At 40.9% G+C, this 16,007-nt stretch overlaps 1 protein-coding gene across 1 annotated transcript in view; it reads right to left on the reverse strand.

The window, feature by feature from the left end:
* RMDN3 (regulator of microtubule dynamics 3) overlaps window positions 1–16,007 on the reverse strand; it is a gene marked incomplete at both ends in the record, with an annotated part of 39,505 nt that overhangs the window by 12,815 nt on the left and 10,683 nt on the right. The gene's annotated exons all lie outside the window — the stretch shown is intronic.

Genomic DNA, 16,007 nt, shown 5'->3' on the forward strand with positions numbered 1-16,007 from the left:
CTTTCCTTTTATTGACATCAAAACTTGCTTTATACGTATTCAACTAGTTTTTCATCGCAACGCCCAAATTAATGAGCTAGAATATATTCCATTTGAATCGGCATTAGCTGTGAGCTGAGCATATCAAGGCTAGCCTGTAAAAATTGTTCAGCGTCGTGCAAGCAGCATTGCCAGTAAATCAAGAGAGAGGTTTTATCACACACAGACAAAGAGGTAAAAATCCTCGTTGGAGCTCAACTTTCAGTTACCAGAGTCAGATAAAAGCTAGAAGAATAAAACTCTTTCGAATCAAGTAAATAATTCGCAGAAACAGAGCTCCAAAATATACGTCTTGAAAAAGAATTTGGAAGTTTTCCCAGTATTTTATAACTGTTACCAGTTTTTCGCCTTCCTGGGCACTGAGTAGATATGTGTCAGCCTCTTCGCTTGAGTAAGGGAAGGAGACAGATAATTAGCATGCAGGTATTTAGACTGCAACAAAACACACCAAAAATGAAAATAATCATTAATTTAGGAATTAGTACTGTGGGAGAGACAGCAGAATTCCCAGTGACTTAACCTGAAATTAATAACCAGCTAATCAAAAGAGCTTGGGAAAAAAGTTTTGGCTTTTCGAAGGGGAGACAAGATCGAAGGAAAAATGAGGAAGGCAGAAGTACTCCTCCAGGCTCGTCTGCAGAGAGAGCTCAGCGAGGAGGTCGGGGTGTAAATTCACAAAGCATCAGTTAAGCTGAAATAATTCCCCATTTGGATATACTTAGCGGCACCATCCTCCTGCACAACCAGGACCTTACAGGCCACGAATCCACCTGGGAGAGGTTCTATACTCCCTGTGTACGACTAGTCTCTGCACTAACCTCCCAGCGCAGGCGAGCCCCAGGTCCGAGCTGGGCTTTGCCCTGCCAGCAGCAGGGCTCTGCAGGCTGCGTGCCAGCTGAGCGCTAATAGGTGCTACGCTACCGAAAGCCGTGCCGCTGCTGTGCTCACTGCCGCTCACATGTCTCCCCAGATGAGGGTAAGAATTCATCAAGAGCCTTACTGGCTTGACTTGGGAGATAAGAGCCCAGTCTGAGGCCTAAAAAAGCCAAGATTTATACAGAGAGAGCAAATCTATATGTACGTACTAGTTGAAAAGGGTAGCTGACAACGATGGCACGTATGCTCGAAATTTAAGCACAATAAATCATGTTCTGGATTAAAGCAACACCAATTTTTTACTGTCACTGTCTCAATTTTCCATGAGGATTAAAATTTTATACACGTACTTTCACACTAAGGAATCGCATCAAAAACTGAAGTGATGAACATTGGCTTCATTCCTGTACTGACTCACAAAAATACTTACAGCTGCTCTCAAATTGTAAAAAAAAATAATCAAGTGTGTATACAGGAACACTTTTCAGGATGCTTCCCACCACCCCTTTAATAAATTTCATTTAATAAATTCTGAAAATTGGCCACTGCCCAAAGAGTTTTGAGACATCAAATGTTTTAGCCTTTGAATGACCCACACGGGTCACCATACGCACGTTATTCACAACTTTTTGTATGGTTAATAGGTAAAGCTGAAGTCCTCTCTGCACGCACATGTAATTACAACGTTTTGCTGTACAGAGGCTGCTGTTTGTGCGAAGCGATGCTTCATCCTCCCAGGGTTTGCCTCGGCTCTGCATTTCTGAAGTCTGACAACATGATAGGACAGAGAGTAATGGTTTGAAACTAAAAGAGGATAGATTCACTAGATAAAAGGAAGAAATTTTTCACACTGAGGGTGGTGAAACCCTGGCCCAGGTTGCCCAGAGAGGTGGTAGATGCCCCATCCCTGGGAACATCCCAGGTCGGGTTGGACGGGGCTCTGAGCAACCTGCTCTAGTTGGGTATGTTCCTGCTCATGGCAGAGGCCTGGACTAGATGGCCTTGGTCCCTTCCAACCCAAAGATTCTATGATTTCCTCACAGAAGGAAATTCTTTGCACAGCTACGTCCCAAACCTTCAAATACTGTGAGTCTCTGTGGGCATGGCAAACTCCTCTTACACAAACACCTAAGCTCCCCACCTTAGCAACAGCATCCCCCATTTCCCGCGCGTTGCTGGCGTTCACAGCCTCATACTTGATTTTCTTGATAAATCAAATGCTACCTGCAACATTGCTAGAGCCACTGCCTGAACCACTATCCAAAGAGCACAGATCTTCTTGGGTAAGTCTTTCTAAGACTCTATCCTTAAAATTTAAAACCAAGTCCCACAAAAGAAAATAGTGTATGAAAGAGTTTGCAGCACTTCCTCCTCTGAAGTCTTGCTGAGGACTGTATCCTTTCAGGAGAAGATTGGCTTCTGCTTCCTACAGAGCGGGAGTAGACTTGGCCTTACATTATAAAGTAAAGCTTTGACACATCATAAGCCATCTGAGCTACAGGTATTACATGGAAAAGGTGTCAACATAGGCAGCTCTTGGTTTTGCCTGTCACTCCGAGATAGCTGAATGTCAAATCCACACAGCTTGTTTGAACTGTCCATTATTGAGATTAATTATTCTAAAGAAAGAAACCTGCAATACTTAAAAAATACTGTTTTTCCTGGCACACCACTTGGTGAAGCCCGAAAATACTTTGTCACGTGAGAGCAGCTATGCTGGATTAGACCAGAGGCCACTCTGACCCACTACCCTATTTCTGTGTGCACATCTGTAAACAGCTTTAAAAATAGGAAAGGTACAAAGCCATCATTTACTGAAAGCTGGGAGAAAAACCAACTTTTATCAAGGCTTCAGTGAGGAAGCTCAAGTTCAGCTCACTTCTGTCAGAGCTGAAAAATCCCAGTCTATTTAATTGCTCCTCTAAGCTTTCTTTTTATACTGTTAATCATTCTTATCACCTTCTTGGTACCTTCTCTACCTCTTTATCTAGTCCAAAAAGAAGCTGCCACATAGATATGCTATAGATGTGTACAGTGAATTAAGATGCTTTCTTCGTTCTCCTCTTTCAACACATATTTTGCCTTTTGACTCCTAGGAGTGAATATTTTCAAATAACCGCTTAAGACACAAACTCTCTTGTTTTAAAAGACCATCATGGTACACGCACAACTAGGAATGCTTTGTACCTGCGATTATTACTTTGCCTCTATTGACAACATCTGCCATTTTTGCACAGTTATTTGATGAAATGACATCATTCTGCAACTTTTCTAAAGTCAGTTTTAGCTCACGTTGCTCTATTAATGAATACACTTAACAGTACACAGCCTGGCACAGACTCGGCAACCTCCCCCAGCGCCGAAAACTGAGCACATCTTCCCTCCTCTCCCATTTTTTAGCCTGTTATTAAGCCCATGCTGTTTACTCATGATAGCTTAGTTTCATTCAGACCTGCACAAGGGAATTGTCCAGTTCTTCGGAAACTCCAAGTACACTGAATCAGTGGCTAGCACCCTCACCCACAGCGAGGCATTTCTGCACAAGAGTTGCATTTTCTCATGGAGGTGGCGTATCCTATTAGTCTCAAAGCTATTTTAAATATAAGTTGAAGTGACAAAGCAGGCAGGGATGTTGGATAAGTTGCTAGTTTCCTGGATCCTCTCATTACCTGTAAAAATCACCATTACATTTACCACCTTTCACTGCTCTCATAGTGATGCAAATTTAAACCATTAACTATGTATCACAGCTAATATTTCTCAATTTCTGGTAATAGTTCTGGTTTTAATGCCTCTGAAACATTTTAGTAGTGATTTTAATTTAACTTCCTGGAGTTTCCGCCCTGTTCTATGTTCCTTGCGTACAGGACATTGAAAGATGTCTTCTTGTAGTTCTAACAGTCTCCTCTGCTGTTTAAAGCAAATAAAAAAAAAGTACCATGATTAAAGGCTCCTTTTTATTTTTATTAATGAGTCACTTCTTACTCACCCTGAACCTCTAAAACACTGCCTTTAAACAAGCTTTGAATTATCTGCCAGCACTTTACTCCTATGGCTCTTCCTGTACTCAAGCTTCCTCGCAGCCGTTTTGTTTTCTTCTGAAGTTATCATTACTCACTGGAGTCTTTGCCATGCTCCTGCCAGGATGTTCAACCTCAGCACTCTGTGGCAGCGACAATAAAGCGGGTTTGCTCTTATAACACCTTGAACCAGACCCTATTCATTGCTCAATGCCAAATCAAGGCTTGTTTCTCTGCTTTTAATGCTCCATGACATTGTCATCGTCTTATCGTATCATTTATGAAGCTTGTACACACACACAAAAAAAAGCAAAAGCAACAAAAGAAATTGCTACTTTATGTTCCAGCATGACACTTACAGAGCCTTGGGGAGAGCAAAGAGAGAAATGGTGTTCCCTGACTATTGCGGATTCTGCCCTAAAAGATATTCTGAGCTCGGTAGTTTTCTTTAGTTTGTGTCTCAATATCCAAGCCAACTAGTGTTACGCATTTTCTGTTTCAACATGAAATTTAATTCATGGGGATTCTCTGTTATCTGTTGATATGTTTAACTTACGGGGTTTTTTAACATACAATACATCCCCCAGTACAACAATTCCGTAACAGAATTTGCATTCTGGCATTAAAACAAACATAGTGGATATCTGGGGTTTACCACCTAAATGAGATTATGTCTTAGTCCAGTTCCTCACCATTTCCTATATGAGTTTTTCTAGTTCTATCTTTTTAGTTTAAAAAAAGTTACAATTTCAGGTATATAATCAAAATGCCACAGACTTTTTGCTGCACAATCTATTCTTGGGCAGGGGAGAGTTGCTCTTATTCACAACCACTATGAACTTGTTTAAGTCTGATTTTTTTTTTTCCTCCTTCTTAAGAATTTTTACCTTGGTTATAGCAGGAGTGCATATTGCTACTTCTTACCCACAGCCCGAATACGCTATTCCTTCCCTCCCAGCATCTCAGCAAACTTTCAACTTTCACAACAGCCAGCTGCTCTTAGCTCCACAGCTCCGTGTTTTCCTGAATATCTACTACACTACTGTATCCTCGTCAAGTAAAAATTTTCCCCTAAATTTGTAATTGTATGTATTAATCTTCACTTACTGCTCCAAAACTGCAAATGATGTTGCTGTAAATTACTATAGCTCTTGCATTTCGGGTCAGACTGTCCTCTAGCAGTGGCTAGTTGAGGGAGACCTATGTATCTAACTCAAGGGAGCACAACCTCTCAGATTTAACTAGCATACACGATTATTTGGAATTGGTTTTTGTTTTTTTAAATTATTATTCCTTTTTTCACCCCTGACATTTCCTAAACAGATTGGTTTGCAAATACCGTGGAGGCAAGATTTCTAGCTTTATACAAGAAAAGTAAACAGGATACAATTTGCACAACCTGGGCTTGAGCCACACGTATTCCCTTAAAAAGAAAACAAAACCCAGCAAAAAAGCAAACCACACAGCAGCACAGGTCCTTGAGGATGGAGATGGGTAGATGAGAGAATACAAAACTCAGAATTCTGTAGGGAAGCCCATGGTCTACAGGAGAATCCATCACGCTCCAAATGATAACAGTGTCAGGACTAAAATTACATGAAAGCAGAAAATCGCCATCCAGTATGGAAACACGTTAACACTTGCAGGGACTGTCTTACAGGTGTGCCTTGGAAACCAACAGCCCTGTGCATAAACAGGCTTTCAGCTGTTCCCGATCACCCCGAGGCCAAGCATCAGCAAGGCAAGCAAACCCACAGGGATGTCGTTACTCGGCATGACCAACTGTAAACCCTAAACCACTCGAGATAGCACTTTCAGCTCCTCGGACTGGCTGCACAAAGCATTTAAACAGCTAGTAATTCACGGGGACGTTTGCAGGTGGCTCCAGCTAAGAGAATATCCTTTCTGTCCTTCTCGGGCTGTTGTACTGGCCAGGTAAACCAAGGCTCAGAACAGGAGCAGCGCCAAGTCAGTGAGAGTTCACGTGCTCCTCTAAGTACCCGGGGGGCTTGCTAAAGGCAGGGGAACAAGTTAGATAAGGGTGGGGCAAGAAATGGGATCCGGAAAAACTTACCCCTCAGCTCCACAACTACTCCTTCTTGCAAACAAGAGATTTTAAGAGATTTATCTATCTGCTCTGCTTGCCTCCCGCTGCCAGAGAAAGGCTCCACAGTTACAGCAGCAGATGACGGCAGCAGGGAACGACAGTTCAAATCCTGCAGCCAGGGTGCTGGTATGAGGTAAAGGATCATACTCAGTCTGGAACCAGGATGTTATTAATGAGTTTGTATTTCTTACCCATTCGCCAACATTGTGCCCAGAAGCAACCTGGATGAACCTCACTCCATATATTGGGCTTCCTCCTGAGCCTACACGCTCGATGCCTGCAGATTTCCCACTCCAGGAAAATACAGAGGCATAAACTACAAAGACATAAGGAGGCATAAACTACCGACTCTAAAGACTCCACCTGCATGGAATAATTCATAAAGTTAAAATGAACTGTGAAGAAAGGTGATTAAAAAAACCCAAAAACATTAAGATAACACTGAAGCAATTTTTTAACTCTTAAATGCTGACAATTATCCTTAGTTGATCTTGCAGCATTTAACTGAAGGGAGTAACAGTGGCAAAAGACAGCAGGTTCCAAACAAGATACTGACATGGGGTCGTTAGGATGTCACACCTCTGCAAAGACGAAGGTGCTGATGCAGGACCAGCACAAGAATGGCCACACAAACTCTGCTGATTTTCTCCAGAAGTGAAAAATGGCAGGTGCGTAGGTAAGAACGTAAGAAAGCGCAAGCACATAACACTGCTTCCTCTGAAGATTCTTCCGGCCTCCATTTGGTCAGGTTTTGTCTGACTTTTTCTCTCCATGGCCACTTGCGTTTTGAAGCCACATAGGCTTTCAGTAGCCACCACAGCCTGGGGCAAAGCGTTCTGCAGCTTGACCACGTGCATGATACAAAACATTTCTTTTGGTGTGAGCCTGATGCCGTCTAGTTCTTGCCTTGGAAGAAAGAGTTCCACTTCACCCTCGCCATGCCACTTGAGGCGCAGGTAAGAGATATTCCTCTCAGTTACCTTTCTTCCAGCCTGACAAGCCTTAAATCTATTAACTAATTCCATCTACAAAAGCTGTTCTGTGCTTTCAATCTTCCTTGTCACACACCTCTGATAATGCTGCCGATTTACAATACTTTCTCAGAGAAGGTGGGGATAGGTTTGCTTAGTTTTTAGAGATATGTTAATCGTATTCCCATTTCACACAAGTGTAACTCCCCTGTTTTCAAGAGAAAAATTACTCATCACAGTCCATCCTGAGCTGTAGGTACAAAGATTTGTAAGACTAGTCCCCAGATACTTACCTGAACAAGTTTTTAATCACTTGGCCATGATGCTGAGGCTATTTGAGCACTCTACTGTTTTAGTCACAGACCATCAGCTCTGGTGGAACAACTAATCTGACAGCTTCCTGCATGTTAATTCCCCTTCCCAAGATTTAAAACTTCATAATGCTAGGTAAGTTGACCAGTACATAGCTTAAAAAGAGAGACATATGCACACACACTTTCCTAAGCTACAGACTTGTTTCTGCATATTGTTGGGTTTTGTATAATGATATATTTTATAATTTATATAGAATTTTATAAATATATAATATATAATTATAATATAGGTCATGTTTTAGATATATAATTATTTATAAATATATTATAATATACAAGATATTATATATTTATAAATACATACTATATATGTACATATTTTTACATATATACAATTATTTTACTTGCGTGTGTGAACTTTTTTCCACAATACACCGCTAATTAAACTCTGCGTCTCCTAATCTAGAGACTGGTATATTGATTTTAACTGCATGTTAAACAAGTTTTAACTAACATCCAAATATATCCACATATAACCTAAGTGTATCTACTCTATAACTAAACATTTATTTTAATTACATAAACTATGTAATGGAACTAAACATGTATTTTTAACATAAAGTCACTCAGAAGAAAGCAAAACAGGCTATTCTATGGCATACAAATAAGCAGAACGATTTAAGAGATAATTACCAAGTCCTGCAGTAGTATTTGGTTCACGGGAAAAGCATGTACATAGGTAAGTACACATGTATGTATAGTGAGAAAGTGGAAAAAAAAAAACCAAAAACAAACCATGTGTCTTAAATTCCCATAGACCCGGTCCAAACCTTTTATCTTTAAGTAGGTGTCCTCCATCCCATGCTTGCACAACTTGGTGGAAAAGTAACAGAAGATGTAGTTCTAGCTGAAGTGATATGGCAACTGGGAGCAAAGCTATGGAAGAAGCTCTCTGCAGGCTTCTCGCAATTGCTCTGGATGAGACCTCTATCTCTGCAGGAGACCTCATAGGAGTTTGACTCCTTAGTAGAATCCACAAGAGCTATGGTTATAGCAGTACAAACATTATCCCATTGCCAAGCCAAAAAATTCCCAAACGCCCAGATATCTGTATGAAGCTCTTCACTATTTTATATGAAAACAACTTTGATTTTCTTAAATTGAGGCAGTACTGTATTTTTTAAAATTTTTGTTCCTTATTGTACAGTCAAGGCAGATTACGGCTCCTATCTGCCAAGTAAGAAGCATCTCAGCTTTGCTCTGGTGGAACCAACAAGAACACACAACTGAAGCAACTCACGACGACTCTCGTCCCTCTGCAAAAGCAGCCAAAGGCTGCTACACAAGCAAAGCCTCACCCTTCCCAAGGGCCATCAGCTGCACAAAGACCATTTTATTTGACCAAGATACACTAAGATGAGAAAGCAAGAGCCCAGCTTCCACAAATGAGTAATTCCTATACCACCTTAAGGGCTTGAGGCAGAATATCACATAAGATAGTATCACTCTCAACTTGGAAGTCAGAAGAGTGCAACCCTAGGAATCTCGGGATGAACGCAGACGATCACTCAAAACCACTTCCAGATAGACAAAATCTGCTCAGAAGCTTGGGGTTGTCTTTAATATCCATTTGTGCTTCGCGCCAGCCACTATCAATGAGTTGTTCTTGGTTAATGCAGTTGCAATGTCTTAGGAACAAGCTCTCAAAAAACCCAAACCATCCCCAAAACAGCAAAACCTCAGCCTTATTACATATGGGATGCAGAATGTTCTAGCAACTTGAATTCCCAGTCTTGCCAATAAGAGAGACAAGAACAACATGTCAAAGTGATCTAAATGTCCTGCTTTTAGAGAAATGAACAAGGACAAAAAAAAGACAGACTGATGTACATTAAGTTTTAGGATCACTAGCATCCTTTTTGTGAAATTCCTGTACGCAAACAAAGGAAGCATTGTATAGCTGTAACTGGTATAAAGCTGATGTGCAGTTCTTCGAAGGGTGAACGTGGGTGGTTCATTGCTGAAGGTCTGTCTAATCTGTTTTGAAAAGCACCCATCAGAAAGAACAGGACTGTTTTGGAGTGAATAAGTTACCTGAGTCTCCCTAATTTTTCCACAATTAACTGTTCTTTGAAAATTACTGTGAATGAATGGACATTGAAGGGAGGGGCAAAAAAATCCCAACAACACCACTGATGTTATTAAGTAACTCCATTAGGTTGGGTAATATAGTAGAGATTACATTTAAATAGGCTGCAGACTAGCATATGCTAGAAAATTCACCAATTAATGAGGGGATGGCTGCAGAGAATCAAATTTAAAGGTTACAGTAAAGCATAAGCAGCCCAAGGCAATAGTATGATGCTGTACTAGCAAGCCTCAGCTAAAGTACTATAGAAAATTTTTGAGTAGTAAATTAAAAAGAAAAAAAAAAGGACGAGCTGGATATCATCCATAAGACAACAATAAGACGGGGAGGTTTGCAGAACGCCACCACACTAAAAGGTTGTGACAAGTAGGGCTGCTTTCTTTCAAAAGATTGGGTGAATAAAACAACTATTGTATTCTCTTACAAATAGTTCCTCATGTCAAGCTTTTTTTCCACATCAAGAGGACAGAAATAAAAACAAAGCTCAGGTTGATATCAGGAAATATCCATATAGTTATAGATATTATTTATATACGCATGTATATATGTATTATACTCACGTAATTAAATACACTACTTGATAAAACAGGAGAAAGGGGAGAGAAGGTGAGCCCCATCGCTGAAAGTTTTCAGGGATCAGGTTCAGCATACCTGGTATGCACCACTGCAAGACGACGGGCGAGATGACTTTCTGGAGGTCCCTCCCCGCTGTGTTCTTGATTCCTTAAACACCAGAAACCAAACACTTTCCTGGATCAGTGCTCTGTTTCATACTGAATTCACATTCCTATGAACATATTCAGGTTCCAAGGAGACCTGGCAAACTAGGTTATGTGTTAGCTAGTAAGGAGTTGACTCAGGCACACAGCTAAAACCAAAGCTAATTTTCATTAGTGATTTAAGCCAAAATTCAAATGACTGCCCCAGAAAAGAAAGGCTGAAATATGCCCTTCTCTACCTGCACTGAAATCCACCTTTCCCGGATCCTAAAAAAGTTCAAATCTTCATTAGCTACCTCAGCTGGGACACAGAATATGTCTTCAGTTTTGTCCAATTTCGATGTTGGTTTTATCTGCTGAAGATCTCTAGCCTGCCTCAGGAGGGAGAAGGAAAGGACCAGATGTGCTCTTTTCATAGAACAAAATGTATTCATCCCCAATGAAGTCTGAAGACACAAACGGTATTTATTGTGTAGAACATACAATTTTTATGGCGTGACCTCATGCTTATTTAAACCTCTGATTTTACTCAGAAGACTTGCAGTTTCAGCTGTCCTCCCCAAGAGCTACCAGCAAAGAGTCTGGACATACCTGGGCAAGATGTTCAAACTACAGAAAAAAGACTGCAGGAACTACTAGTACTTTCAAGGAAGGTGTCACCTGCATCAATACCGATGAGAAGAGCTGCAAAATGAAGCCTTTTGCAGAGTTCTTTTCCACATTTGTAGCATTACCTACTGTGCTGTGTGAGCTTTCTACTACATACTCATATACCCTTAAGACCTCAGTTCTCAGAACTTCTCTTTTCTTTATGCCTAACAAATAAAAAGCAACCCACAGACAGTAAATGTCAAGTTACTTCACTATCTCCAAGAGAAGGAGGGAATATTGTTCCCTGCTGAGATTTCTGTTGTCCTTGCTTATACTTTTTAGCACTTTCTCATTCTTGACTCCTCTCCTGTGTTCCCACTCCCAGAGCCTTTGTGGCTCGGGACATGGAGATGTTTCAGGGTACTGACATCCCTGATGAAGGGAGGGACCCTCCCGAGTCAGGGGGATGCTGTCAGGCAGCTCTAGCTGCATGATATTTTTCCTCCTCTAAGTGCTGAAATATCTTCTAACACCTATTCCTATTTGTTACAATATAGATTAGGGGCAGAAGCAATTATAACTCCCCTGTTTAATCCACCCAGAGAACAGGAAACGCTCAGCTCATAAATCCAGACATGGCTCAAAATTGGCCAAATCTGGGCAATAATCCATCAAGAGTTAAATCCTGAAGTACTGCCAATTGTTAAAATTAAAGCTATCTTCAATTCATATCCGGAATGCTGTCACTTTTCAAAAAAATTATATCCACCCACAGGACAGCCAGATATAGCAAAAGAATTTAAAAGGACTGGTACACAATTCAGCAGCTATCAAGTGTGCAAGATGCTCCACCAAAAGTGACAGACTCTTCAGAAGGGAGGGCACATTTTGGAGGCTTATCCAACCCAAGAAGGCATTCTCCTCCCACTTCTCTGTAACATATATAACAGCTCCAAGAGGGCCAAAGCTTATTACTTCTTCTGCAGTGACAGCTTTCAGCTATCAGCAAATAGCATTTAATTTCCAATGCAAAATACTCAATTCAAACAAAAGCTGGTAATACAGCACCTGCAAAATTTTTCCCAGACGGACCTCTGAAATCCCTCGTTGCTCTGGTTGCACTTCCAATATTTCTTCTACCAACAGAAGCAGAAGCCAAGGCAAACACACAGCTCGCTAACCTTTCCCAATCCCTAAAGCTGCTGTTACGTGCTTGCAGTTGCACTGCGAAGAGCCATACCGAAACGGACAGGGGACTCTAGCAAGGCCACGGTTGTTCCTCTTGCTTCATTTGTGACAATAAATAAATAAGTAAACCACACAGGTTTGTGCAGCGATCAATGCCTCTTCCATCCACCCCTAAAAGCAAGCAAGAACAAACTTACGAATTTGCTCTGTCCTCCTATTCATGAGCTGAAATCAGCTAAGGGAGTAATCAAGTTAGCTGGACATAAGATCTGTCTGTTCAGTGATCTCTTGCAATTAAAGCAGAGAATTATTTTGGTGCCTGTATCAAGAGTAAGAAATCAGGTAATTCTACACAGGCGTATATAGGTATTAAGAACACTTGGTATACTATCACTCGGCCTACAATACACAAATCTATTCTAAAGGTACTAAATACATCAAACGCCCAACACAACTCTCACGTGTTGCTATGTTCCTAAGTGGTGCCTACAAGAAAAGCACAGCCAGAGATCACTCCCACTGCACAAAGGCTGATTTGTCTCTGTAGCCCTGATCAAACCTCAGTTCTGTTTCGACCAGCTCTGCGGAGATGGCTCTCCTGGGAGCAGCTGACATCCAAGAGCAAGAGACTAACAATAACAGCTTTGTACCAAATCTAATGTCAAAAAGACCCAAGAGATCCATGAAAGGACTCTCCTACATATTTGGGCAGATCCCAAAGCTAATCCAGACATAGTCCCAGACGCTTACTGCTTTCTCTATCACTCTTGAGAAACCACTATCATGCTGCCAAAGCCTTCAAAGCATCCAGCCACAAAATGCTCCGAAGCTGCAGCCAGTCACGCTCCACACAGCACTGCCTTCGCCAGCATTCAGAAATCCCTTCTCGTTCACAAAGTTATTTTCTTTGTTTGTTGCTTTAAAATACTAGTCATTACTGCAGTAACTATGAGGCACTGAGAGAGGGGGGAAAAAAGTTTTACTTGCAATAATGATTGTATGCAAAGTATCTTCTGTCTTGCTTGCCACGCATCACACCTTAAAGCCAATAAAAAGGGGAGTGAGCTGTGCAACAGAAGCAAATGATACAACACAGAGGACAATGAATAAGCACCAAAAACCAGTACAACTGCATCTTAAGTAATCCACAAGCATTAAGTGGCAATTGATAAAATAGAAAATAATGACAGTCAATGTGAAAGAATGCACACAGGAAAAATGCATCCCTAACGACACTTACACAATCACAGACTTCACACAGCCTGTATCACACAGAAGAGGGACATTAAAATCACTGGGAACATTTCTATTAAAATGTCCGTTTAGTATGTTGTGGGGAAAAAAGAGAAAGACAACGTTGACCACTGTATATGGAGGTAAGAATGAAAAGGATTATCACATCAGTATTATACAAATCCACGCTGCTCCCACAACTTGTGTTCTGCAACCAATTCCCATACTTTTGTCTGAAAAAGACATGGTAGAAAGAATAATACAGGAAAGACAACATGTGTGATGAGAGATAATAAAATGATTCCCTATTAAAAGAGATAATAAAAGATTAGGATTCTTCAGCAAGGGAAACAAGATACTAAAGAGAGAAATATGACAGAATAAAACCATCCTTTACAAAGGAAGTGTGAATAATCATTCTCTGTTCACTTCTCCATAAACCAAGAGCTAGGGCATCAAATCAAACCAAAAAAAGCCTTAAAACCTCCACTGGCAATTTCAAACAGAGTGGGCAGGTTTTTGCTACCCAGAGCACGTTAAATTCTGGGATCTGTACCAGAGATTACACAAACTCACGGAGAATAGCTCCATCATAGGCTATGAACTCACCTCTGCACCTCGCCCTGCGGGAGGTAAGGATGGCACGGAAGGAAAGGCATCATTGTATTGTTTCCTTTTTTTTTTTTAGTTTCCTAAGCATTGCTACTACAGACAGCATAGTGAACTAAACGTAATTCTGAGCAATGTGCCCATTGCTCGAGTAAAGGGAAGACAGCCTATAATGTCTTTTGGAACTACGTTTTATCCTGTATTTTTCCTATCTATGCATCTTTTAATGCATTAAGCATCATTTCATTAGCAGTATTTTTTCTTCTCAGGGTAGTATTAATTACCCTAATGAGAGACTGCAATTAAAACAGCTTGCAACCATCCTATGACCCATACAGTGCCGGAAAGTGAATAATTTCCTGTTCTATGCGTGGCAGAGAGCAATTATTTCTGCGGCTGATAAAGGTAGTTACATATTCATTTCCAATAAATCTCATGCCTCCCACATGCTGCTCTGCTATTTCCTTTCTCCAGCTGCCCTTTCTGCAGCTGCTCTCTAGAATTAAAAGCAAGATGTAGATGTGCAGAAGCCTTCCTGATTTCGAAAAAAGACAGGTCTAATAGGACAAGAATTGAGCACTCTTTCAGCAAAATGGCTGTGGGAGGCGGTGGGCAGAGGCTGTAACTGGCACTGAGAGCATCGTAGCTCGAAAAGCTTGAGGTTTTCTACTGTAGACACATGACTACACGTCACGTTACAGCCATTACTCGTGCACACTATAGACTCCGAATTACAGAGCTAAGCTATTAATATTATACCCTGAAGTAGAGCCTTGCTTTGTAAAAATATCAAATAATCAAGTATTAAAGCGTCTTAAACTGCAAGACTCAACCTGGTGACTAAAAACTCATTCCTTCAAAATGTTAAACCAGCAGACAAAGTCAAACACCATACTCTGCTACAGATTAGTCACATTGTTTGTCCCAGTACTCCTACTGCATATCAAACCTTTGAGAACAGCAATTCATTACTAAGGGCTAAAATACACAGCCTTTTCACAATGATAGAGACATTTATTTAGATGCCAGTAGTCCAAACTGATCCTCCAAATAAACTTAACTCATCTCAGAAGAACACAGATCTTGTTTGGTAAAAGATATTTAGCATCCTGTTTTCCCAGTAATTTCCATTTGAAAAAAAAGTTCTCTTTTATTCTATTTTATGTGTTGTCAGTCCTTCACAGTAACTGCTGATAAACACTGTTCATCAAGGAATTCACCAGAACACCAGAAAAGCATATTCCCTTACCTCTACAAATATCTGTACCACTCTACAAACTCTCTTTTGGTGTATTTTTAAGAAAGATGAGCAATTCTTTCAACCCCATACATGAGTTGCAACCAAAGCCTTTTTGTTCACGCTGCTAAAGACAGCAAGGTACCTCCCCTCTTGCCTACCTCCTTACTGAAATTGTCACCAGCTGCAGCATTTATACAAACATAGAACACCTTGCTTGGCTAAACTGCAGATCATTTCATCTTTTATCATGAGGGGAAAAAAAAAATCTTTGTTAAAAAAAAGAGCCATATGCTTCTGTCTCAATTTCAAAGCCAGAGTGCTTTGCAGAGTGACAAGTAGCATCCATGAGCAGAATACAGCAGTGTCAGGCCAGGAGACACTCTCCAGAAGACTAAAAGGCTGTCTGGTAAGAATGATGTTTCTACTTACTCCAGAATTAAGACCAATGTAAGAACACTGGCACAGCACTAAGCCCACGCTCACAGGCATAGCTGATTGAGGCAAATATATCACCTCTTGACATAAAGCAAGCATCTCTGTGCAGCACAGCGTTATCGAAATGTCAATAACAGAGTAAAAACCAACAATTAACCCAAGAACGTTGGAGGAACACAAAGGAAAAACCTCATTTATATTTAATATGTAACTCTTAAGACTTTGCCCCCGCAGCTGTGCAGCTGGCTGTGAGCTTGGCTTTCAAGGCTCCACACATTACTCTACAGGGGGCTGAAAGGGGGCCAAAGGAAACAGAGGACTCGGGAAAGAAAATAAAGAGAGCCTCACCATACTGAGCTCTCAAACTCAGGAACTAGCTTTCTGCAAGTTATCTGTGTGAAACATATTCTTTGGCAGCCCATCTACACCCAGCACAGACCAGGCCGCTCTGATACGTGTTTTCCCAGGGTCTGTGCAGTCAAAAGCACCGCTGACAGAGCGCAGCTCCTTTCTGTG

The sequence above is a fragment of the Phaethon aethereus genome (assembly GCF_964289735.1).
Source record: "Phaethon aethereus genome assembly, contig: HAP1_SCAFFOLD_343, whole genome shotgun sequence".
Classification (NCBI taxonomy): Eukaryota; Metazoa; Chordata; class Aves; order Phaethontiformes; family Phaethontidae; genus Phaethon; species Phaethon aethereus.